Genomic DNA, 24,913 nt, shown 5'->3' with positions numbered 1-24,913 from the left:
AGAACATTAAACCACCAGTAAAACATAATATTTTTTTTATCACTTTGCTACTCATGTTGTACTAACTGTAAGTTTCTAAACCTCAGAAAGTCCGTTATTAGTTGATGATGAAAAAAAAATTGGTCCCAGGGGGAAAAAATGGCCCCAAGGTCCTCTACTCTATCAGGTCATCCCCAGGGGAATATCAAGTATGGTTTACAATAGCTTGTCTGCAGTTCTACCAGCTCCCTGGCAGGCATGAGACTTACGGAGCAAATAGCTCAAATAATCGCCAGCATTGAATCATGGGTAATGTTCTTGCTTGTGCTGTTGTGGAATCTACTTTATACTAGACATCTAGGCTATCAGAAAATACACTGGAAAAATACATTTTAACAAAAAATTTCAGTTTGAAATAAGGTATCTGTCCAGTGAACTAATACTTAGAAAGCACAAATAATGTGCTTTTCAACAAGAATTTCAGTTGAAATTAAGGTGTCTGTCCACTCAACTAATACTTAGAAAGCAACCAGTATATGAGCTTCTTTCAAGGCTTCAGAGTTGGTAATTTTTTTAGTTTTGTTTTTCCCCGACCAGGTCTTGGTGCAGTTTGCGGCCTTTCCTGGAACTCGTAGGCTGGCCTTGAACTCAAGAGATCAGCCTGCCTCTGCTCCCCAATGCTGGATTACAAGGCATGCGTCCACCACTGTCCGGCCTGAGGTTCTATTTGTTAATTCTTCCTCACGCATTCCATTGTATTTCATCTTTCCCTGCCTCTCTCATTTAGAGTTGGTTCTGCCCACTGAGCTCTGAGTCATAGGCCAAAGCTCTCCTAAAAGGTAGTCCTTTTCTGTAACTTGGGGTGATTTCTGTGTAATGTCTATGCTATTGCTTCACATTTTACTGGTGAAGGTATACCCACCCAGAGGCTACCCTCAGATATCCTTTAAGATTAAATTTATAATCTAAACCCCAGGAACACCTCTAGGCACTTGAATGGAGGATGCTTTCAGGCATGATAGGGAGGTTTTTGGGTGCTCTAGTTCTCCACAGCATCATGGACACTTAGGAGATGAGGATCTCTGAAAGCATCTTGGTGACTCAGCAACTTGCCTCCCTTGCTTCCCCCAACCCCCCAGCTGCACTCCAGTCTGAGCAGGAGGAGGGTGTTCTGGGAAGGCACTCCTGCCCATCCCCCACCATGGAAACCCAGCAGTGCAGTTTCCTCCAAGCCTGCGCATCTGCTCAGTGTTTCCTTCCAGATAGTGAATGTACTTTGAATCCAGTCTCAGACGACTTCTGATTTAGTGTCAATCAACTTCAGGCTAAGATGCCAGGCACTGGCTGAGCTAGCATGGGCTGGCCCTGACAGGCTAGATTTCACATAAGATTCAACAGCTTTCGCCAAATTTTAACAAGGAGGGTCAAGATCAAGAAGGTCCCTGAGACTTGCTGAAACACTGATTAGACTACACCTGAAGCCTGGTAAGAGTTCTGCACCCACAGAAGCCAAGTTTTTCCCTTACAGAACTAAGAGCATGCATAATTTCATGCAATGTGTAATTGTGATAAACTTAAAAATAAATACAGTGTAGAAGAAACCCATTGTTAAAACCACTTAATCTTTTGGGTTTTGAACTTAGTTGATACATATTTGTGCATCCTGTTTCTGATATATATCCTTCTTATAGTAAAAAGTGCTTGAGACATGTAGATAGTCACAAAAAACTCTGATGATAAAAAAATTCTAACATAGAAATAAATGTATTCATAGATTACCTTTATATACTTGCTGCTGAGATAGGGTTATTTTGTTTTTCTCCAGAAGTCATAGTGAAAATGAACAACCGCGTGCATACTTTTGCTTCATTACCACCCCCTCCCACCATACTCCAATTCTATAGACCTGCTTTGTATTGGATGGCTTTGAATGGAGACATCAGTTGTTGGTGAATTACCTAACAAGAAAGTTAGTTGTCTTCACAGATTTTTTTTAAAAGTTTAGCAAAATGTCAAGGGTTTCTGGGCAACACACAGCAAAGGGGCTGTGTCCATGACGGTTAGCCAAGGACAGTAGTTCATTTGTCCTTTTTCGGGAGCTCTGGGTATTCCGGCAAGCCAGCCTCTTACCCAGCTGGTGACCCGGATCCTCAGTCCCCAGTGTGCTGTGGGGGTGTGAGTATGTTTGTGACTTCCCACTTTTCATGCTCCCCTTCAGGGCCACAGGCCAGTGGCAGATAATCAAAAGGCTTTTGTCAGGTATAATTCCCCCAAATGAAAATCTAAGAGTGGTTTTTTTAAGGCAGATAAAATCTTTGTCTTTTCTTCCAGAATATACCTTCTCCCCCACCCCCTTCTGGGTCTTCAAAGAAAGGCATCACTAAGAGTCAGACTTTCAGTCCCTATTTTTGCCCTTCACCTGCTGGTTGATCTGTTCAAGGGCTGGGCTACAAAGTGTGTTTTAAATTTGTGCATGTACCTTTGAAAGCATTATCAGTTTTACTGGAAAACAGAAAGCATTTATTAGGTCCTATATCTTCATCAATTGCATCCAACTTAGTTTGATACCTGCTGAACCATTTACAATGTTTCATTGTCTTTTGTTTTATATACCCGGGGTAGAAAAGTAAGAATTGGTTCTCAAGAGTAGAGTCCAGAAGAAGAAGCAGAAGGACAGGCGAGATAATTGTGTCCAACCTGAGCCTGTGTTTTCTTTACTTTCTGGAATTCTACAGCAGAGTTTCAGGTGGTGTGAGGCGGGGCAGGCAGTGATGTGATCCTCCCTCTGAACGAAAAACAAGTTCAACTATGGCTGTGTGTTTTCAGTGAAGAAAGACCAGAACCAAAATGGGAATGGCCTGGAAGACCAGTAGCTACCACGGGATTGGGACGAAGGATCAAAGTTCAAGATCTTAAGGACTACAGAGTGATTTGAAGGCAAGTTTGGGAATTAACTAAGACATTAGAATGAAAAATAAAGATGGACTATGGATGTAGGCTTAAGCAGGGGGTCCCTTGCCCTAGCATGTGCAAGGTCTTGGGTCCAATCCCAGTATACTACAACAAAAACAGTATGTACTTTCAGAGGGAATTCATTCCTGCCTCAATGGAAAACCTGCAGAACCTGAAAGGTAGCTGTTAAAGAAAGGGATTGACAGGGTTTTGACAGCTAGGAGCCCATGGTCTAGGACAGAGATTTGGTAGTGTAGTCTCCCACATCAGCTGACTCTGTTGTGAAGTGTTTTATCATTTGAAAATTTCTAGTGAATATAGTTGTGGCAAATTGCACCCCTTAAACAAAGAGATCTTTTACTTGCCATCTTTTTCTGGTACATGCACAAATAAAAATTTCTGTTTGTCCACAACACTTAGGAAACAACCATATCTCACTGGTGTCTGTTCAGCTTAGGCTTGGGAGCAAACATCCTTTTTGCTCAGTGACCACAATAAACAAGGCAGGCAGCCTTTCTGCCATACCTGAGGTCATCGGTATACGGCCATTTCAAGCAGATTTTCATTATGATAAATATCACCTACATGGGAATGGTACACCTGGGAGATGCACAGCTTTTACCTTTGGCTGCTTTAAGGAACACACTTGCAGCCAGGAATCTTCGGAAGAATTCCATGCTCTGTGATTCACAAAATGGAATTTGGCATTCTATGCCAATGACACTTCCTTCTGTGGCAGTTCAGGCAGCAAAAATCCATATGCCATCCACTTCAGATCTAGTCATGCCACACCAATGGGTATGTCAACTAGAAATGAGGAACATGAGGACCAGAGCCCATCAAGGGAACCTACTGCCTTCAGCTCTGTCTAGACACAAATTGCATCCTATGGCGCCTTCATGCCTTATGCACTCTTGGGATAATGCAATTTCCCCTAATTTAATAGAACTTTGGAAGCAAATGTAAAACATGGGTGGCAATTTTTATGATGAGTTCAACATGTTCCTGTCTGTCATCTGTGAAGCCCAAATCCATCACACTCAACATTCTTGGGTCTGCTTGGGTAGCAGCAGTCCCCTAAAAGGGATAGGTAGCCAGAAGCTGTGTTTGTCCTCTGCACTGGAACATCTCTTGACAGCCATCATGGGAAAGGATAAATGCTATTATTGACATTATTTCCCTCTCTATGGCCTGAAACCATGATAAACGGGAGACAGAGGGTCCCTGATTGTCAAGGTGTGTGGGTTAAGCATGACTAACTAGGTGCTATAATAAATGAGTGGAGTTGGGAAAAATGAAAGAGAGAGTTCAACTGTGCTGCTTGGAAAAGAGAAACTGAGTTTATTGCAGTAGTTCAATTTCTCTGAAGCTTTTCATCACTTTACATAAAGCTACACTGGGAGGGAAATGATTATTACTGCAACTTTAATTAAGCAACAAATGGCAAAATTATTTCTGAGTCTCTCAAGGTATTGATATCTGAAGAAGGAATTTGATGTATAGATTTAGAAGATTTACTGGTAGAGCTTATTGACATCTTAGGCAATTGAGGGGTTATTTTGTTTTGTTGGCTTGCTTGTTTTATTTTTTGATGAAGTGTCCAGGCTGACTTCAGACTTGCTGGCTTTGCACTCTGGATCTCCTGCTGGCTCGCGTCTACATTGCTGGGACTGTGTGTGTCATGTGCTACCACATGTCTTAACTAAGAACAATTCTTTAGTCAGCAGAACTGTAAACATTTGTACCTTTTTTTGCCGAGCAACAGTAGCCCATTCTATATTACAAATGATGCAAATCAATTCAACTTTCAGCCAGAAGGACATTTTAAATGATTAGTCAGATATTCTGCCATTCATTCAGGATTTAACCCAATTTAATTAAGTAGATACTTACAAAGCATCTAGAGAATATTGAGATATGAAAGTTCTGCATCCATAGTACATCGTATGTACATTTGGGAAGTTAAGATTATATTAAAATGGCTACTACAGAGTTAGAAGTTATTTTCCAACAAAAATTTTGAATTCTGCATTGTGGAGGCAGAGGTGCAAAGTTTCATATTGAATTCGAAAGGGAGATGGTAACTATCACACTGAGATGGCACTTGTACAGACTCCTAAAGGATAAGTTAGACTCTCACCAGGCAGATGGAAGAGTTTCTGCAGAGAATGGGGATGAGCTAACTCAGAGAGATAAAAGTGCTGCAGCCCATACAAGAAACGGTGGGCATTTGGGATATGCTGGCAGCCCAGGAAAGGAAAGTGGAGAGTGAAAACACAAGGTAGAGGCAGAACAAAGTATGTTACCATGAAATTTTCTGAGCCAGGTAATAGACAGCAACAGGAAGATTAGAAGCAGGAATAATGTGGTCAGATCTGTGTTAGGAAACATTTGTAGAGTAAGGAGTTTTCAAAGACAGACACTAAGAAACAGTAAGTATAACAGTTGGTGTCTTAGTTTATTGCCATACAGATGCCGTGTAACAAGCAATCTCAAAAGTTAAGAAGTGATTCTTTGTACTCACAGGTCTGTAGGTCAGCTGAGATGACATTTTTTGGTCATGCCTCTAATTCTGTGGTTGACTACAGAAAACTGCAACCCATATGGCTTAGTCTGGGGCTTATTCTGAGACAGGAGCAGCACACCCATAGTACTCAGTTCTCACTATGATAGCAGAGGTAGAAAGGCCTGACATACAACAACCAAGACTCTACTTACTTCACATGTATGCACATCCCGTTGATGCAAGAAAGCCATCCGATCAAGTCAAAGGGGAATATGGCAAAGAACTGTAACTGTCCCCAAGCAGGAAGGACTGTGACTAACCATCGATTGACCACATATGGGTGAGAAAAGGAAAATATGAATCAAGGCAACATGAAAGGATAGAGGGTCATACAATAATTATATGACTCTGGCTTGTGATGGTGTTGAACAGAGAGATCAGTCCTTAAGTCTTCAAAGAGAACACCCCTGACCTTTGTGTCCTAAGGGCAGAAATGATCTTGTTCTATCATTTTCATATTCTGGTGCCCAATCTGGTATTGACATAAAGATTTATGGAAAGAACGGCTTGTGTTAAAAATAGGCTCTATTAGCCAAGATGTGGCCATGCTGTTTGTATAGTGGTTGTGAGATAATTTTGAATGTCTTTTAAAGCCCAGGCATGGTGCAAGAATCTTAAGAATATAGATAATTCAAAAGTTCTGCTCTCAGGAAACGAGAATAATCAATAGTTCACTGCTATATGTTATAAAAAATAGGAATTCACAGGGACAGAGTAGGGTAATAGATACTCCACTGCCATATGTTGTAGAAAGTAGGAATTCATAGGGTAGAGCAGGGTTGTGCCCCCCCCAGGGACACCTGAGGGAGTTGTTGTTAGTAACAGTCATGGGCTTCAGAACTTCCCTGAAGAAGATGTTAGCCCAACTGGGGAAATGAAATGGAGCCTGCTACCTCCTTAGTTATCTCCTTCCACCCAGATTCACTGAGGACCGCTTCCTTGTAACTTTACAGTCAGCACAACACTTACAGGCAACAAAAGAGCAAGAAGGAAGAGGACAAGGAAACAAACAACCATTAGGAGCCGGTAGCTCTCAAATTCATGTTTTTATGTTCATTTTTCTCCCTTCAACACCTGCTACAAAAGAGCTACAGGAACTACCAATAAATTTTGTTCCCTTTGCCCTGTTCATGCTTCTCAGCCTCTGTTCCTGTTTCTGGTCTCTTGACTCAGAGGCCTAGCTCTCTATGACTGGTAACAGGAGACAGGCTGTATGTGGACTAAATCAGGCTGATCAAAAAATTATTTATTTTATATGTATGTGTATTTTCCTGAATGTATGCCTGGGCACCATGTATATACCTGGTGCCCATGAAGGCCAGAAGAGAACATTTGCTCCCCTAGAACTGGACTGGAGTCATAAGAGTGTTGTGAGCTAACATATGGGTTCTAGGAATTGAATCTAGATCCTCTGGAAAAGCAGCCAGTGTGCACTACTACTGACCCACCTCTCCAGCCCTAGATTTGGCATTTTTGTTGATGGCATCTAGAGATCTCACTTTCAGGGTTTTCTCACTTCTCACAGCTCTTGTTTTACATAGTTTACAAATGACTTCTGGTCACTATCTTTCATTCTGACTCTGTGGTGATTTAAACAACAAATGGTCCCCATAGGTTCCGGTATTTGAACACCTAGCATCCTCAGTTTGTGATGCTGTTTGGAGAGGGTGTGGAACCTTTGAAATTACAGCCTTGCTGGGGGAAGGGCATCACTGGGGGTGGGCTTTGAGGGCTTAGAGCTTCATCTCACTTCTAGTTTGTGACGGGTACTCTTGGTTGCCAATTTGATTACATCTGGAATCAACTAAAACCCAAACAGCTAGTCACACTTATGAGGGTTTGTTTGCTTGCTTGCTTGCTTTTTTAATTGGATCACTTGAGATGGAAAGACCCACCCTAAAGCTTGACTACACCTTCTGATAGCGGTCCATGTGAAAGGACATGAAGGAAGATTTTGCTTTCTGTCTGCTTGTCTTCATTCTTGTCAGCAGATTCATCTACCCTGATCCCGAACCATTCCTTCACTGGTGTCAGAACCTACTCCTTCAGAATTCCAGCATAGACTGAAGAACAGCAGGACCTCCCTGGGACTCCAGCCCTGGACTGGGACTGCTGAGAAATCTAGTCTCATGGACTGAACAACTACCAGAACCCTGGCCCTTCTGTCAGGAGACAGCCACTGTTGAACAAGCTGGACCACAGCCTGTGAGACAGTCTAATATACACACGCACACGCACGCCATTCTGAACACTAAGGAAAGTTGTTTGGTTATGTTATTTATCACAACAGCAGAGCAGTAACTAATACAGACTCTTTATCTCATCCTATGTCCCTTCTTTGCTCTCAGTCCCCTACCCATCACACTTTCAGGTGACAATTGTGAGCAACCACGTGATATAGATGTGATCTTCTCTCTTCTGTACTCCCTACAACTGCATTTTTAATCTTCCATTAAACAAAATTTACTTTGCAATTATAAGATAAATATTTTTTGATCAATGAGAACTTTTGTTTTATGAGATATCAGCACCTAATGGCACCCTTCCTGGCTAAGCAACTCTGATTCCTGTCTGCCCTTTAATTTAAAATGCTTTCATCTCATTATGCCTTATTTAAAATGTGAGTAATTTCCTGTTAATTGGACATATACTAATAAAATGGTTTCTCTGCCATTATCAAATCCCTCATATAATCCACAATGGAGTCTGGAATTCAGGTCACAGGAACTTGTTAAGCACTCACAGAGAGCCCCAAAGCACAGTTAATAGAAGCGAAAGGAGTTTCAGAAGTGGCTGGATAGTTATAGTTATGTAAAGCAGTCAGCTCGGTGAGTAGTGATTACTCTCCTGCTAAGGGATGGTCTGTAATTGAACCAAGGGGCTGATGGATAGCACTGCTGTCCAGCAAAACCTGCTGATTGTTTCCTTCTCACAGTTACCACATCTTGACAGAGCAACAAAGGTTATACAGACTTGAGAAAGACTTCAGAAGTGAGAACTCTATGTCTGCCAGGCTTAGATTACAAAGGGATACCCTCTGAATATATCAGCATTGTCAGGCTTATCTAGAATTATTTGTGAAACTCATGAATTTTATACTACACATGTTCAGTGGTAGACAAAGTCCAGAAGGCAAAACACATTAGCCATGAGTTCAGCAGACTATGGTTATAGCTAGCATTCAAACACATGTTAATCAACCTAACCATTTTTACTGCAAGTATATATGAACGAGAGCCACACTATGAATTCTTGGAGGACTCTGGGTCTCCCTATATTCTCATTTGTAAGTGTGGAAGCAGCTGTGTGCAGGTGCAGGACACCTGGAAAAGGTTGTCTCTAGGTCCTTCACAAATGAGGCATGCTCCCTATGAAGCTGGAACCATGTCCAGGAATGTTCTATTCAGGAAGTGCTCTGTCCAAGTGAGAGGTTGTCCACTCTTCCTAAAAATGTTTGTAGTTAAAATTCTATGGCATATGGTCTCCCACCTCCATATGACTATTGCCTGGTACTGGCTCCCATCCCAAACTGAAATACACAGATCATCTACCTGGCACCACAAGAGTACAACGCTATCCCAAGAGGTAGAGAATGCTCTTGCTCCGATCTCACAGAAATCTGAAGCCCAAAGCCCTCAATATCAGGAACATGAAGAGAAAGCTCCTTCACTTGGGAATGTGTTTCCACTGGCTCAAATTCCTTTCACAACTAAGCCCATATTTCAGTGGTTCTCTCTATAAAGGCAGGAGAGAACATAGATTATTGATACTTGAAAAATCTATCTTGGGTACAAATATTCAATACTCAATATTTCTGTAATTACAATTTCAGAAAAAAAGGTGAATAGGGAAGGAAAATGATCTAAACAGTCTATCGGGGGTGTAATGCAAAAACAGCTCCACACTGCAGTCGCCTGACTGACTCAGGCAGCCTTAGGTTAGCTGCTATCAACACATTTCAGTTTTATAAAGCAAATACATTATAGTCTATTTCAACAAATGCTTTGTACAAAACCAAAGTTAGCAAAGTCACTCTTGATCTTTCCTGCTGTCCCCAAAATAATGTAATTGTGACTGATGAGGACAGTCTAATAAAAAAGTGGCAAAGTCCATAACAAAGCCCAACACTATCTTAAATTAACAGCTGAAAAAATACAAGCCCAGGAATCCATTTACCACTATTCAAAGGGAAACATTAAAGGAAAACAATACATCTCTTCATACAATGCATTTGGTTCTAGAGGAGGTCTGCCTGCCTGTACTGCAAACCCAGAAACCTATTGTGGCAGATGAGAAGGCTTTTGAATAAATACTTGTTAATAGCCTAGACAGTTAAAATAATACATAATCTCATTGCATGACATGAGGGTTCTTTAAAAGACGTCTCCTCTACTTAAATATTCATGTTTCAATTAAAATGTACACCTACTTTTATTAGCCACACCAGGTCCAGTTCAGATCAATAACAGCAGCACTAGATGGAATTCTAATGAAGATAAACAACTCTGAGTCCTCCCAGCTCCCCCTGGGCACTGACACACAAAGCTTCCTTTCATGACTTGCTGCAAGATATTTTACAGTCACCTGCCTCATGCAAATGAGGAGGTTCATGTTTATTCATGATGCGAGTTACAGACCACCTTTCATTCCATAGGCTGGCTCAGTGAACCTAAAGAGCGCCTTTCGCCCAGCTATGGAGCTGAGCATGCCTAGGAAGAGGACATCTGAATATGCAACTGTCTTCGGCAAAGCACACTCTGAAAGTCAGCAAGCCAAGAGCAATGCAAAAAGCAAGCATGCCCCTTTCGAGCACAGGCATTTGCTGGCTCTAACATTTTAAACACCACCCCATTTTATGCCACGCCATAATCGGCTAGAGGTTGGTTATTTTCTGTGGATCCTCCTCCGGGGATTTCTCAGAATGCTTCCTTCTGGTCCATTCTCCAATTCTTCTGAATTGGGATTTTCTCCCATTGACACAGATGAAGCTCACAGCTTGGCCATAGGCAGCTGCTTTGCTGGGCCTGGGTTGTCCCAGAGCAGTCTGATGTTCTAAGTATCCACGGCTTTTCCTCTGTGAGCCCAAGATTCCAAGAGTGCCTAGTTTATTTTGCTGTTGGATCAAGTTCCAAAATAGCCCTGTTACTCCACAGTAAGGGCACTTTTAAAATTGTCACTTCCATTTTGGTACACTGACACATGCAAAGTCATGTAATCTTGGTGTGTAATGTTAACTTTGACAGGGCCACCAATGCCATAAAGACAGATAGTTGATGGTCCCTAGGATGGCTTAACCATCACCAAATATGCCTGGCCAAGTAGTCAATTGTTGGAGAGGCCTCAGTTCTCACCAACTGTTAAGGACACAAGATTCCTGACATGCTAATTTTCTAATAGGCTGCCATGATGTTGTGCTAACATGGAAAACCAAGGCAGCTCATAAAGTTGCTGGAAAACAGGTTGCTAACACCAGCATATGTTTATTTTTGTCACTGTTAGAAGGTAAGCAATTCAGCTCAGAATTGAATGTAAGGTTCAAGAACATCTTCACCATCCACTATCATTTTAACACAATATACTTAAAAAGACTTTTTAAAAAGCTGCTTACTCATGTTTCACAGAAGATTTATCTTATGATTTCTAAAAAATAAAAATAAAAAAGTCATGTTGAATCTGCATATGAATTTATTTCCTCAAAGTATTTTTATGTTTATTACTTCAATTACTATAACATCACCATAGGAAATGATGAGATACCATCTCCATTTTTAAAATTTTTGTTAATTTTCAGGCATAGAATTCTTAAGTAGCTAAATGACACACAGCCATATACTCTATTAATGCAGGTAATCTGTATTACTCGGAGATATGTGTGGCATATATTACATACAGAATTTCCATTGATACAAATCACCTTTTGTGATCAACTCTAGTATGAACCAACTCCATGGGTTCACTGGTCTATGGTTCAACTGCCCGCTGGGATAAGAGGCCCCCAAGTGCTTCAAATGTACCCAAGGTTGAGCAACACTGCCACATAGACCGATATTCCACATGCAAACCCTTGTTAGGATGTTTAAAATGCAACAATAATAACCCACAAAGGCATGAAATAATATCCTTGTACCCAAAACATCAAAACTGAAGTCTTCTCGTGGTGGTTGGGCCGCTTGTGTGGGGAGGTCACTGGTGGCAGTTAGCTCTTCCTGATGCCCATAAAAATGAATGACGCAAGCTTGAAAATATTGGTAATAAAAGGCAAAAACACAGAATACAACTCAATGGCCTGAATCAATGGATTATTCTGTAGACTGCTATATGAGAAGTGAAAGTACTTCTCAAAGCATAAATATTTTTAATCACTCTCCAATTCTACTTCTCTTACATAATAAGAAAAATGTTCCATCTGCTGCTTCTCAAGCCTGAAGGAGCAGTAGACAGCTGCTTATCCAAAAACCCTTTTCAAGTAGTGCATTAACTAGTGGCATTAGCTAGTGGCATTAACTAGCATATTCCAGATAGCTTCAGACCAAAGTTCAAGCCAGGAGGGTAGCAGAAGCTATTCCTGCCTCCGATAGAACATGGCATATGTGATGTGTTGGCAAAATTAAAAATTTGAATTAAGGGCCTAGAGGTATGCAATTCAATCTGCCTTTCCTGCTGTGTACAAACTGACCAGAGACTGAGATAGTATCCAAAACAGTTCAAAAGCAATTGTGATTCATGCTGGGTTCTTTTAAAATATTTCTGAATTCAAATTTGGACAGTCTTGAGAACATGAAATCATTTAAATCTACCAGCAACTCTGAGCCCACATTTGTTCCTAAATTCAATCTCCTCTGGTACCAAGTTAATAACAAGAAGAAGTGAACTGATTTCAATTTCAGCACTTCTCTCTCTTTCCATTTATTATTGAGCAAAGCAGCCCAGTGGCTGATAGGCAGGAAGCAGGAAGAAAAGAAATAAAAAACGAGAAAGACTGTCTTCAAACTGCAGCAGTGGCTGTCACAGGGCACGCTCCCAATGTCTTTCTCTTTTTCTTCCTGCCTTTCTCTCTCCCGTTCTCTCCCTCTCTGCCCCTCTCCTCACCCCTGTCTCCTTATCTACATAAAAAGTTTACTACAGGCAGAACCCAGACATAAAAGAAATGGGACACAAACGTATCTGTGTTTGAGCAGCAGCAGCAGAACTCTCAAATTATGTCTAGCAGTAAAAATAACAAGCAAAAAAAGCTTATCTATCAACATTACATTAAACATTGTCATTAACACTTAAAGATCAAATATAGACATGAATAAAATAAGGACTATTTTATTATGGGCAGAAAAATGCTCTCCAAGGATGCTCATGTTTAATCTCAAGACTTGTAACTGTGCTGCATGGCAAAGTGTGATTTGGATTATAGGTAGAACTAAGGTTGCTTTCGGGTAACCTTAAGACAGGGATATTATTAGCCTCAATTATCCAAATTCCATACAATCCAGAGGTTCTTAAAGACAACCTTAGAGAGATGGGATGGCATCAGAGGGGACTGGACCCACAGCTGTTGGCTTTAGAGAGGGAGAAACAGGATGCAAACCAAGGAATACAGCAGCCTCTGGAAGCAAAACAATGGGAGGCAACCAATTCTCTTGAACTGCCCGACAGAAACAGCTCTGCCGAAGCTGTGACTGTGGCCCAAAGAGACAGTTAGCTTCTGAATTACAGAAGAGTCAGGTAAGACATTTGCATTGCTCAAACTACTAATTCTGCAGTCTTCCATTGCAGTAGCAATAGAGAGTGAATAATAAGCTACTTACTATTTCAGTCTATTTATTTCAATAGATCCATGTATGTATTTATATATCTATCTTTGATAAGCTTTTCTAAAATAAGCAGGGGAAAAGCAGACTATGGCTGAAAATTAAAATGCCTTGTCTTTCCCATGCTTGACCCTTCTCTGAAACTCATTCTTGAACAATGTTAACATACATCATGGACAGGAGGAGTGAGTGTCCCAACATAGAATGCTGAGCCTCCATAGCTGTCCCCCACAGCCTATGAAGAGTCACACTGAACCAGGGCAGAGTGCCACAGCCACTTTGAAAGGCTATTGATTTAAGTCTTTTTCAAATGCGGAAGGCCTTCTTTCTCTGGGATGATTTGCACCTGAATGGCAAAGTCTCTCATAATCAAGTGAAGCACACTGAGGAGGCTGTGGCTATGATTGCAAGTGAATTAATGGCTCTTTTCCGCCCCAATCCTCTCTGAATGATGCCTGCTCAGGCAGTGCTGTTCAGATGCACAGGGACTCTAAACTGCAACGTGCAGATCAGTGCTCGATGTGGGCACATTGGCATGGCTGGATTTCAGTGATTTCAGCAAGCAGTCCCAGGAACAAAGGGAAGATGATAGACACCACAGAGGAAAATGCTCTAAGTGTGGGTGAGGTGACTATGCCCAGGAAGATGGGCAGGTCAGTGCCTGACCAAGGATTTCAGCTCCTTTCCTGCTTTTTCTTTTTTTTTCAACCTGTAGTGGTTCAAGATGACACAAAGCAGACCTTGTAAACAAAAGAAAATGGATGTGACATACATTCCCAGAGAAGGCAACAGGGAGGCAAATGCAGTTGTAATTTAGATATTATACATGCACCAAACACTACAGAAGTGGGGCACCAAATTCTTAGCCTCTTAAAAACAGTGACAATCCAGTACCAGGAGAGTGGCTTGGGTAATGGGCCAGACCCTTATTTAGAAGCATGTTACAAGTGGTATAGGCTAACCTATACCTACACAGACCCCCAAAGTTATCATAATTAGCTATGGCATCACTATTAGACATGTCTGCTGAACAATAAAGATGCTCTTTCTCTCTAAAAGCAGGACTCTGCTCCTAACTCCTCTGAGGTGACCACAAAATTCGATGAACATTCTGACACCTGTGGAAATGGAAAAGTCATGTTCTTGAAAGTAATGCCAGCATAAGAACAAATAAGTGCTGGTGAGACGGCCAGCAGGTAAAGGCATCTGCCCCCAAGCCTAAGACACGAGTTCAAGCCCTGAAACCAACACGGTGAAAGGAAAGAACTGACTCCTGCAAGTTGTCCTCTGTGTGTGTCACACACACCCATCCCCGCCACACACACACTAAAAACATTAAAAAGTCCCACAACATCTTCATTTGCATAATCAAATACTTACTCTAACCAAGAAACATGTACATGTAACCCTGTTTCCTGAGAGAGAGAGAGAGAGAGAGAGAGAGAGAGAAAGAGAGAGAGAGAGAGAGAGCTCCTCCATTTTAGCAGTAATTCTTATTTTAGACATAGAAGATGACAGATGATCTCAAGACCTTCATACTACACAGAGATGCCAATTAGCCAGACATTGTCTTCCTGGTTGTATTGGCTCTGTTCTTGTCTTCGACATAGGCTGAAGGATGACACCTTTCCTAATAACCTACACCAGTGATGAGGCATTCTGTACCAAAACCACAAAGGAACAGCTCACTGTGACTAAGTTTCTCCAGAAAGTATCTCTGTTGGTGGCCTTGTTTAGACAAAGGACCAAAGCTGACCCTAGCTGATACCTAGTGGCTGCTTCCGTTTTGGGTACAATTTAGAATGGCACCCCTGCCCTTCTCTTCCTTGGCTACTACTTCTACACACAGCAGAGGAAACAGTGTACCACGTCGGAGACTTGCGCCCAAGCCCATCAGATCACATCATTCGCATCAAGCTCTGCCACCCATGTTACCTTGTTGAAGTCTTCAGAAGTGGCTCTCATTTCCTTCCATGTTTGTTCAGGAGCTGGATACAAATGCAGAAAAACTCCTCAAAGGATCTGTCATGGGTGAAAGAACATTGGGTGGAAATCATTGCAGGTCTCACTCGCTGGAGGAAACAGAAGGGAACAAAGGCAGACATTTTAATACAATAGAATGGGAAGTCAAACCCACATTAGGTGACCACAGAGACAAAGAGACATACTTGGATTACATGGCCATGGAGAAAAGTACTTTTGAAAGGCACCAAAGGACAGCTTCCCACCCTTAAAAGCTTAAGGCCACAGGTCAGAACTATTCTTAGGCACATATTTTGGCTATGAAATGTCAGTTGCTAATTCACCCTGGATGTGACCCTGAAGGCTTTGTTCCAGGAGTGCTGGGACAGGTGACCTTTGAGAGACTATTCCAACTATTTCTGAGGCACAATGCCTCTATCACCCTAAGAGAATAATAGGCAGAAGATGGGCTTCCCTGGATATACAATTAATTCCAACTTTGAAAACAGCATCTATGATTATTTCTCCAGGGGGCATTTTTTCTCTCTTATGGCAGTGAGCAGGGACTATTTGTGATCATTCGCCATCTGATGCCACTGACCATTTAACTTTAGAGGCCAGGCACAGATGGCTGGAGGTCAAAGCAACCCAAATGCTCTGAATGCTGCAACATCCAGTTCTCACAGACAATCAGGAATTAGCTAAGACTCTTTCCAAGCCCAACTATAGTGAGCTTCCTTGGAAAATAACCAGGTCAGCCACCTCCCTCTTTCCCCTGAGACCAGCACTCAGCCACCTTTCACATCTCTGCAATCTTTCAACATTGCACTTTTATAGTCCTTAAAAAAAAGATTTATTTTTTTTAATGTGTCTGAATGTTTCACCTGTGTGTATGTGAGCATCCTGTATATGATGTCTGGTGCCCATGAAAGTCAGAGGAGGAAGCTAAATGTGGAACTGGAGTTGTAAGCTGCCATGTGAATGCTAAGAACATAACCCAGGCTCTTATCAAGAGCAATAAACACTCCTAACCACTGAGCCATCTCTCGAGCCCCCAATAGTTATTTTATAAATGTGACAACTTGTTGATTATTGAAGAATCTTAGTACCTGTGTTATGAAGGGGATATTCTAGAGCTCAGGGAACTCAGCTCTTTGACCAGCCCCACCAAAAAAAATGCAAGATTTAACACACACACACACACAACACACACACACACACACACACACACCAACTATAATGAGTGTGCTATTATACACACAGTGAATGTCCATACTTCTATTTTTATTGGAATCACTTCAAATGTTGACTAATCTTCAAGACCCAGGATGGTAGAAGTTTAGGCTTTGAAGTCCAGGAAGGGAGAGACTAGGAAGATCAAGAGTAGAGCTCACTGTAGAGACCTTCTTCCGAGGAGAGCCATGCTGCTTGCCATGCATATGAACATCCACTTCACTTCTGCTACAACACCGTTGTGGTACAGGCCCCCAGCTAGTGAACCCTAGAGCTCCTGCAGTATGTTCTGCTCTGGCACAGTTGTTATATGCCAACCATATCCATCCACAGGACTTAGGAAAATACTGTTTCTTTATAGCTGCCCATCTCAAGCAGCAGCAAATGGGTGTGTATTTGTACAGCTCACCCCTTCTGAAAGGGCAACTTGATATAAAGATACGCAAAGGTCACTGTCTACCAGGCAGCATACGGACAGAGGCTACCTGCAATGCAGTCATGCAGAAAGGATCTAGAAGCAAAGATTTCAATACATGTCCAGCCCATGCCAAGCAGGGGAAGGTCACTTACATTTCTTAGCCTGTATTATCTTAACTAAAATGCAGAAATGAAATTCACTTTGCTTTGTTTCTAGGCTTTAGAGAGGATCACATGTCATAACTCATTTCCTCTGTTTCCTTGTCAAGCTTGTTCACATCCCAGCAATGAAAAGCAAGAACACAAAAGTAAAGTTACTTAACCCCAGAGAGGCTCCAGCAAGTGTGAAGCTTTGACCTGAGACACAGAGCTATTTAGGGAGTGTGGAGCACCAATACAGTCAGACTGTGCAGCTTGCTGCCCTGAGCAATGGGCCAGCCGTCAGTCTCACTTTCGTGAACCCTGGAGCCCATGAAATTTACAAGTCTACAGAAGCAACTTAAGATGCCATTACCATCCAAGAACTCATTATTAATCACATTATCACAGTATCATTTTTGGACCTAGTATGATTATATGTGTACTTTATGCCCTAGTTAAATTTTTATAGCATTACTGGAGCCGAGACAGCTCCAAAACCCACGAGCCCTGTTTTTACATGGGTGGAGAGAGAGGGAAGGAAGCTCATAATAATAAGCAGTATTTATTAGCTCTACATTATGTGCCAGGCTCCACAGGCACTATCTTTATAACAACCAGGAAGGTGGGCATTATGGGTATCTTCATTTTATATCTGAGGAAGGTAAAAGTTGTAGAAATGAAGCCTTCATCATGAGCTTTTTTTAGGTGGCCCTATGTAAGCATTTGAAACCTACAATTTAGCTGACCTAGCAGTAGGCTTCCAGCCTCCACTGACATCAAAAACACAGGGAATTTCCCGGTGGCTGCTGCTCAGAAAATTAATTTCTCCCTGCACTTTCCTGAACCTCCTGTACCCTTCCTTCAACAAGAACTGAGATCTTGACCTGCAGTGCGATGGGGCTCCTAGAAAATGCACAGTTAGTGCCTGCTGGTTGAGAACAGATGGCTTTGTGATCATAGCTCTACAGCCAGCAATTCTACCACTGTGGGCCACACACGGGGCAGTGGTTTTGTCTAAGTTATAGTCACTTATTGACAAGCACCCGGGAGGTGTATTAGTCCCTTTTTTCCTTTCCATTGTTTCTGTTTTGAAAGAGAGAAAAAAAGATTTAGAAAGATGAGATGACTTTCCAAGTTGCATGGTGTCTTAGTTACTTTTCCATTGCCATGACAAAACACAATAACCAAGTAAGAGGTTTCAGAGAGTAAATCTATGATCATCAAGGCAGGAGCACGACAGCAGGCAGGCAAGCATGGTGCTGGAGCAGCCTAGAGCTTACTTACATCCTGATATGCAAATTGGAGTGGAGGAGAGCTAACTGGGCATGTCTTGGGCTTTTGAAACTTCAGTGGCATACCTCCTCCAATAAGGCCACACTTTCTAATTCTTCCCAAATAGTTCTAGCAACTGAGGACTAAGCATTCAAATATATGAGTGTATGGGGTCCATTCTCATTCAGACCACTATATATGGATCACAAATTGTGTAGAATTAAAACTTGGGCAGAAATGACTCCAAAGCCTATCCCTGCTGCTCTATTGTGCTCTAAATCCTTAGTTGTGTTTGTTGGTTAACTGCCTCTGTTGAACCTCCCAAACATAAATCTAAAGCAATAACCTTTGATTCATCATATATTTACAAAGCAAAATCTTGCAAGGGGTCAGCTTAAAATGCTTAAAGCACATCACAGGACTATGATTCCTTTGCTTTTGTCCTGCTACTCATGGTCCAAGAAGAGTTTGGGTTACCAGGAACACAGTTTTCTGAGCCTTCCCTCTCTTTTCTTTGAGTCTGGGGTAAGTTTCATCTTGACCATGGGTACCAAGAAAATCAAGCTAGTTCCAAGCTTCTGTTGCATACAACAACCTCTACCACATACTAAGTTACCCCCAGATCACCCAGTCACCAACAAAGGTCCCACTGGATGAATTCATGTGATTGATATATTTCAAGAACTTCATAACTTCAGGTCCATGTAAACAGAAACCCAATTTTGATCTTGATAACAATACAGGCGGGTATAAAATATAATTTTCCGCTTCTCTTTTAACTAAAAGAAGTCACATGCACAAATCATAAGCAGTGATAGAAAAGTAGAAATTGCTCAGCAGTTTCCAGGAAAGGTCCTTGAAGGGGAAGGCTTGATTAGCTCATCCGCCTTTATTCCTGCCTTTCTACTTTAACCCCTTCATGCTCGAAATGTAAGATGATGACTGTAGTTCCCATGACCACTTTGTCAGTCTAAAAATGAGGGCTGTACCCTAGATAGTTAGAAAAAGCTCTTGGTGCCACTGTGGAGATAGCATAACAACCTCAATTCATTCTCTGGAATTTTGTGCTTAAATCACTGTTTTGGATTTTTTGGTTGTTTTTGTTTTATTTGACTATGCTTAGACACATAATTATTGATGTGGAAAGTTAAAGTTCAGGCAGCCCACAGCTAGTAACTTAAGAAAACACATGCTGCCGGGCGGTGGTGGCGCACGCCTTTAATCCCAGCACTCGGGAGGCAGAGCCAGGTGGATCTCTGTGAGTTCGAGGCCAGCCTGGGCTACCAAGTGAGCTCCAGGAAAGGCGCAAAGCTACACAGAGAAACCCTGTCTCGAAAAACCAAAAAAAAAAAAAAAAAAAAGAAAAAAAAAAGAAAACACATGCCTAAGATTATGTGGCAGTTGTAAGAGAGGCAGTAAGAGACAAGGGCTATGGTCAAACATATTTGTGTGCAAAGATCGAATTTGATGTTTTCTCACATGCTGCATATCCTTAGATGATTAAAGTCCTGGAGCCTGTTACATCAACTGTGAATGTAATCCTATGATGTTCAAAAGCATTAAATCAAATCATTTCTTTCAAGTACATGGTGAAGAACTTGGTGCATGTTCCTTACTATTCCATCGTCACCAGTGACACTGCGTAGCCACATAGAAACAATGCTAGAGATGAGAAAGGAAGAAGACTCTAAGGAGCACGCCTTGTAGTCCAACAGATATGGAGGGATGGAGTCAATCACTCTTACTGATTGTGTTAAAAAACCTGTGGGAGTACTGAGATCTCAAGGGGAAATTTCACATGTACAGGGAACATGGCTGGAAATTCTTAACTGAGATTTTCCCACTTAGAGATCCTCCCCATCATCTACACTCCACACACAGAAACCTGAGCAGTAATGGAGTTAAGTGCCCTGCAGTGGAGGGCCATGAAGAGAAGCCAGTGTTTTCAGACCATCCTCCAAAGGACTGACTTGCCATCAGCCTACGCTCCCGTTTTTGTTTTATTCTGTTTTGTTTGGGGTGGGTCCCTCAACATTCCTCAGGATAGTCTTCCACTCATGGCCTTCTTAACTCAGTCTCCTGGGAATACAAGGGTGGGCCATCATGCACAGTTCATCCTATGATTCTTCAAGACTTGCCCCTTTCACTGAGGAGTAGGTAGACAACAGATCAGGGGCAAGTTAGTCTTTCACATGACATACAAGAAACAATTAGAAGACTTCTATGGGCTTTTTAAGAATCTTCCCACACTAAAAAGAAATTAGTTAGTAGTAGAGTTTTTTCTCTAAAACTTTCAAAATACAGATATTCAGGATCTGTCATTGTTTGTTTTATATTGATGTAGATAAACACCATGACCAAAAAAACTCAGGGGAGAAAAGGGTTTACTTCATTTTACAGGTTACAGTCCATCATTGAGGAAAGCCAAAGCAGAAGTTCAAGGCAGGAGCCTGAAACAGAAACCACAGAACACTGCTTACTGATTTGCTATCTGGCTTGTTCTTACACAAACAAGATCCACCTGCCTAAGGAAGCTGCTGCTCACAATGGGCTGGGCCCTTCTACATTAACTGCAATCAATGAAATGTCCCCACAGACATGTCCACAGGCCAGTCCTGATGGAGGCAATTCTTCAGTTAAGATTCCTTTTTTTCCCTGGTGTGTCACATGGCCAAGGAGATTAGCTATCACAGAATCCATTCGAATCATCTGATATACTTGAAGGTAATAGGTGTCAGAAAGATAAAGTGGTACATCCAAGACTTCATGGTAACAGAAGGATCACAAAGATGCTTGAAGTTAAACTACTGAGGTCCAAATTCTAGCTCTATCACCTGGGTTCCACAGGAAAGTCTTTTCATGATTATGTCACGGTCTTCTCATATGCAGCACTAAAGAAAAAATTTATCAGGTAACAGAGAGGATGAGAATAGTAACCACAGGTAAGCTCAGTAGTTTGGGTCAAGAGGATTACCAAGACCATCAGTCATGGTGTAGATATCCAGGGCTACCACTTAAATAGGAAAGTTTGTGGATGATCACAAAGAAGGACTAGGTCTCAAGAAAAGTCTTCAATTCAGAGATTTAAAAAAAACATTATATGGAGGGTGAGTTTATTATTGTCTTTTACAGAAAAACAGCAAGGCTTATTGAAGAAAAAGCTGAAGTAACAGGCAATGATTTTATAAATGAAATTTAGAGAGAAGCATTCAATGAGACAAAAATAGTAAGACATTTTAAAAGCCAATTGTTCTTAAGCACACTATATTTTAACTCAGTGAGATTCCACTTTATATAGGAGAATTGACTCATTGGTCGACTTGGAATATAAAGATATTTTCAGAGTTAGGTTAGAATGTTAATTTGCCAACATCTAATTCATTTATAAGTAGTTGTAATCCACACATGTTAAGTTTTGACAATAAAGTAAGAGTGTGACACACTTAGGTAGCACTTTGCCTGCAACATTTTCATCCTATTTGCTATTGCTGTAAGAAAATACTGAAGACTGGATGCTCTGTATAGAAAAGATGTTTATGCCACTCACAGTTTTGAGGGTCCAAGAACATTGTGCCTATGGCCTTTTGACTACATGACAGATGGAAAAATTAAGGGACTGTTTGTGAGAACGAGAAATTACATCATAGGACAAGAAGCCAAATTTGCTTTTGCAAAACCCTATTCACATGGAAGAACTCACTCTAAGCAACCAGCAATAATCCTAACCACAAAAATGCCCCCAGTGGCTAACTAGCTTCCATTTTTCAAAGTTCCACTTAGTAGAGTAATAATGGGGTCTTAGCCTTCAGTATAAGAACTCCTAGAATACAAAAGTCATCCAAAGCAGCAGCACCTGCCAAAGTAAATGTGTTTCTTATTTTCTACTAGATATATGAGATAAGGTCCATATTGTCCTGAGGTTCTCAGAAAAGAATGGCCTCTGCACTGTAGTGAATATTTCTATGAGCAAGAAACTGGTTCTAAAAATGCCCTGCAGCCTTGCAACCTCGAAACCCTCATCAGAGTTCCCTTCTTACTATACATGAGATAGGTAACACTCTTGCTCTCACTTCCCCTCAACATACACAAAGCATGCATGCTTGTACACATGCACGCACATATTCATGTGCACATAACATTGTGCATTTTTCTGTTTTTACTCTCTAAGGTTCATAAAAAAGTTAAGAGGACTTAGAGACTGTGTCTGCACCCAATCTCACAGTTTCTATCAATTCCTTTGGAGACAGAATGACCACACATTCCATCTGTACATATTACTTATAGTGTTAAGGCATCAAAGTGACATTTACTGGCTAAGCTTAATGTTTTCTGTGCTAGTATTTATTCTTCATAAAGAAAATTGTTAGTTTTTTTAAATACCTTGTCATTTGAGCTAATGTAGACCATTATATAAGAAAATTAGCTAACTAAAGATGAGATGACAAGTTGACACTGGCAAGCAGAGACCAATTTTGCTCTCTTTCATGGTAATTTTCTCAGACACATGTACGTTTTAAGACATTAAAAAGCTCTCCATGACCTAAGTTATGAAAAGAGAGTTTTTGGACTCATTTGCAACAACTGGGAGACATGGACTTGAGAAGCACTGGGAAATTATACTATTTCTACCACGACATTGTGAGCCATTTGACTAGCAATGATCTTTGAAAATGTGCACTTTGAAAGATTAATAAAATAGGGCTAACACATATGGCATTTTGCTGTAAATTTATGAATTACAAGGAAGAGGAGATAAGTCATATACACTCAAAAGACTTTAATTCATGACAATTGCCAGAGCAATCATAAAATGTCAGTAGCTACCCACAGCACAGAGACTCACATTAGGACTCTCTGTGGTTCTATTATAAGTCCAGATTACACATTTATGAATTCTCAGATGCAAATGCATATAGATATATATATCTGCAGGAAAATCATCTTGCTGTCCCCTGGTAGACCTTGGCCTTTCTAATTTTAGACCCGGTATTCCTTAACTGTTCGATTTTGCAGAGTGACACTGTGTGGGAAGATGCTCCAAGTTCAGAACCGTTGGTAGGTAGGAGAGGTGAGGAGAGAGAGAGCCAGGTCAAGGAACTTGTAGTTTCCTCATTTTCATAAATTCAGCCAATATAGAAGCCACCTCCTCTACCCCTGCTATTTCAGACAGAATCAGGGGCTTTAAACTTTGTCAGCATGTCACAGCTCCTGAAATTGGCTTTAATAGAACTCTAGGTATTTCCTTTTTACCATCCACCAAGGCCTAAAATAGCATGAAATCTACAATGAATAGACAGACACAGTAGTGAATCCAAGACTTCACACTGTTGGCTTTCCCTCCAGGCCTTTCTTTAGGTCCTGGAGAAAAAAGAAAAGAAATACTAAACCAGGGTTAGTGCTGAAAATCAAGACACACAACACAGCAAGACACCCCACTTTACCAAAAAGTCTACTGAGGCTGTGTCTCAGGCATGCAGACTGATTTGATTAAAAAAGACCGAGGACTGCAGGAGGTGGGTCGAGTGCCAATCCTGGGATCACCACAGAAGAGCAACATGACCTTGAGTGTCCTATGGCTGTGCTGGACCCTAATTTTCTCATTAAAATAAAAGAGACATCTTTGATTTCACTGAGTCATTAGGATTAGAGATAAATGTAAAGTGATTCATATGTTATCAAGTATAAGTATTACAAAGATACACATAAGTATTAGTTGTTACCAGTTTCCATAAAGCAATTAATGTATATAGCTCGAATGGCAAATTCTGAGATCCAAAACCATCAAATACAAAGACTTATAAAACCAGAGGTAATTATGTGAAGATATTATTAGTACATGGATAGAAAAATAGAAAGATGGAAAAGAACTGGCCTCCAGTAAGAATCCTGCATATCCACTCACTGAATTCAGGACACGAAAGGGGTGGGAGAGAAAAAGGGGACATCTGCCATGTATATAAGTGCTCTGCACATGTTAACCCCATAAAACATACACACATATGAATGTGGCACTTTTTTTAAAAAAACTAAATACCTTAGGTTTAAGTTGTGTGTGGAGTCTTACTGAGTGAACTTCCTACCACTTAGCCCTAGTTCTTCTGTTAAGCCATAAGACAACATTGACAAGGTCATCTTGTGAGCTATTTAGCCAAAAGCAAATATAGAGAACTTCCAGTAAATGAAGATTTCTGATAACAGGAGTGAAGTAGCCCCTGGGAGTCTGCTTATAATTATAAAATGATCGTGCTGATAGGGCTCTCTCCTTCCTTTGTCCTCCAACTCAAATCAAGAAAAGTAGGAAACAGAATCGGATCCCTGGTGCCTCATCTGTTGGGGGAAAACGCATCATTTCTGGAGTCACTTACAGGTGTGAGACTGCAAATTTTTGGCCCCAAGGAGAAAAGGGGGTATAGGGAACGCATTTACTGGGAGAGGAGAATCAATCGTTTTGGTTTTACAGTACCCACCGGAGTGAAGCATTCTTGGCCTGCTAAATACAAGCTACCTGGCTTTGGGAATCAGAGAGAAGTTTAATTTCTATGGGTCAGGGTGGACCTTAGTTGGTGTGTAGAGGTGGTTCTGGATATTA

The 24,913-nt window shown here is 41.2% G+C and overlaps 1 pseudogene; it reads right to left on the bottom strand.

Moving 5' to 3' along the window:
• LOC114685734 overlaps positions 1-24,913 on the bottom strand; it is a 318,181-nt pseudogene that overhangs the window by 146,238 nt on the left and 147,030 nt on the right.

This window comes from Peromyscus leucopus, unplaced genomic scaffold (genome assembly GCF_004664715.2).
Source record: "Peromyscus leucopus breed LL Stock unplaced genomic scaffold, UCI_PerLeu_2.1 scaffold_113, whole genome shotgun sequence".
Taxonomy (NCBI): Eukaryota; Metazoa; Chordata; class Mammalia; order Rodentia; family Cricetidae; genus Peromyscus; species Peromyscus leucopus.
Note: the sequence above shows the minus strand (reverse complement) of the source record. Positions and strands in the feature narration are given on the sequence as shown.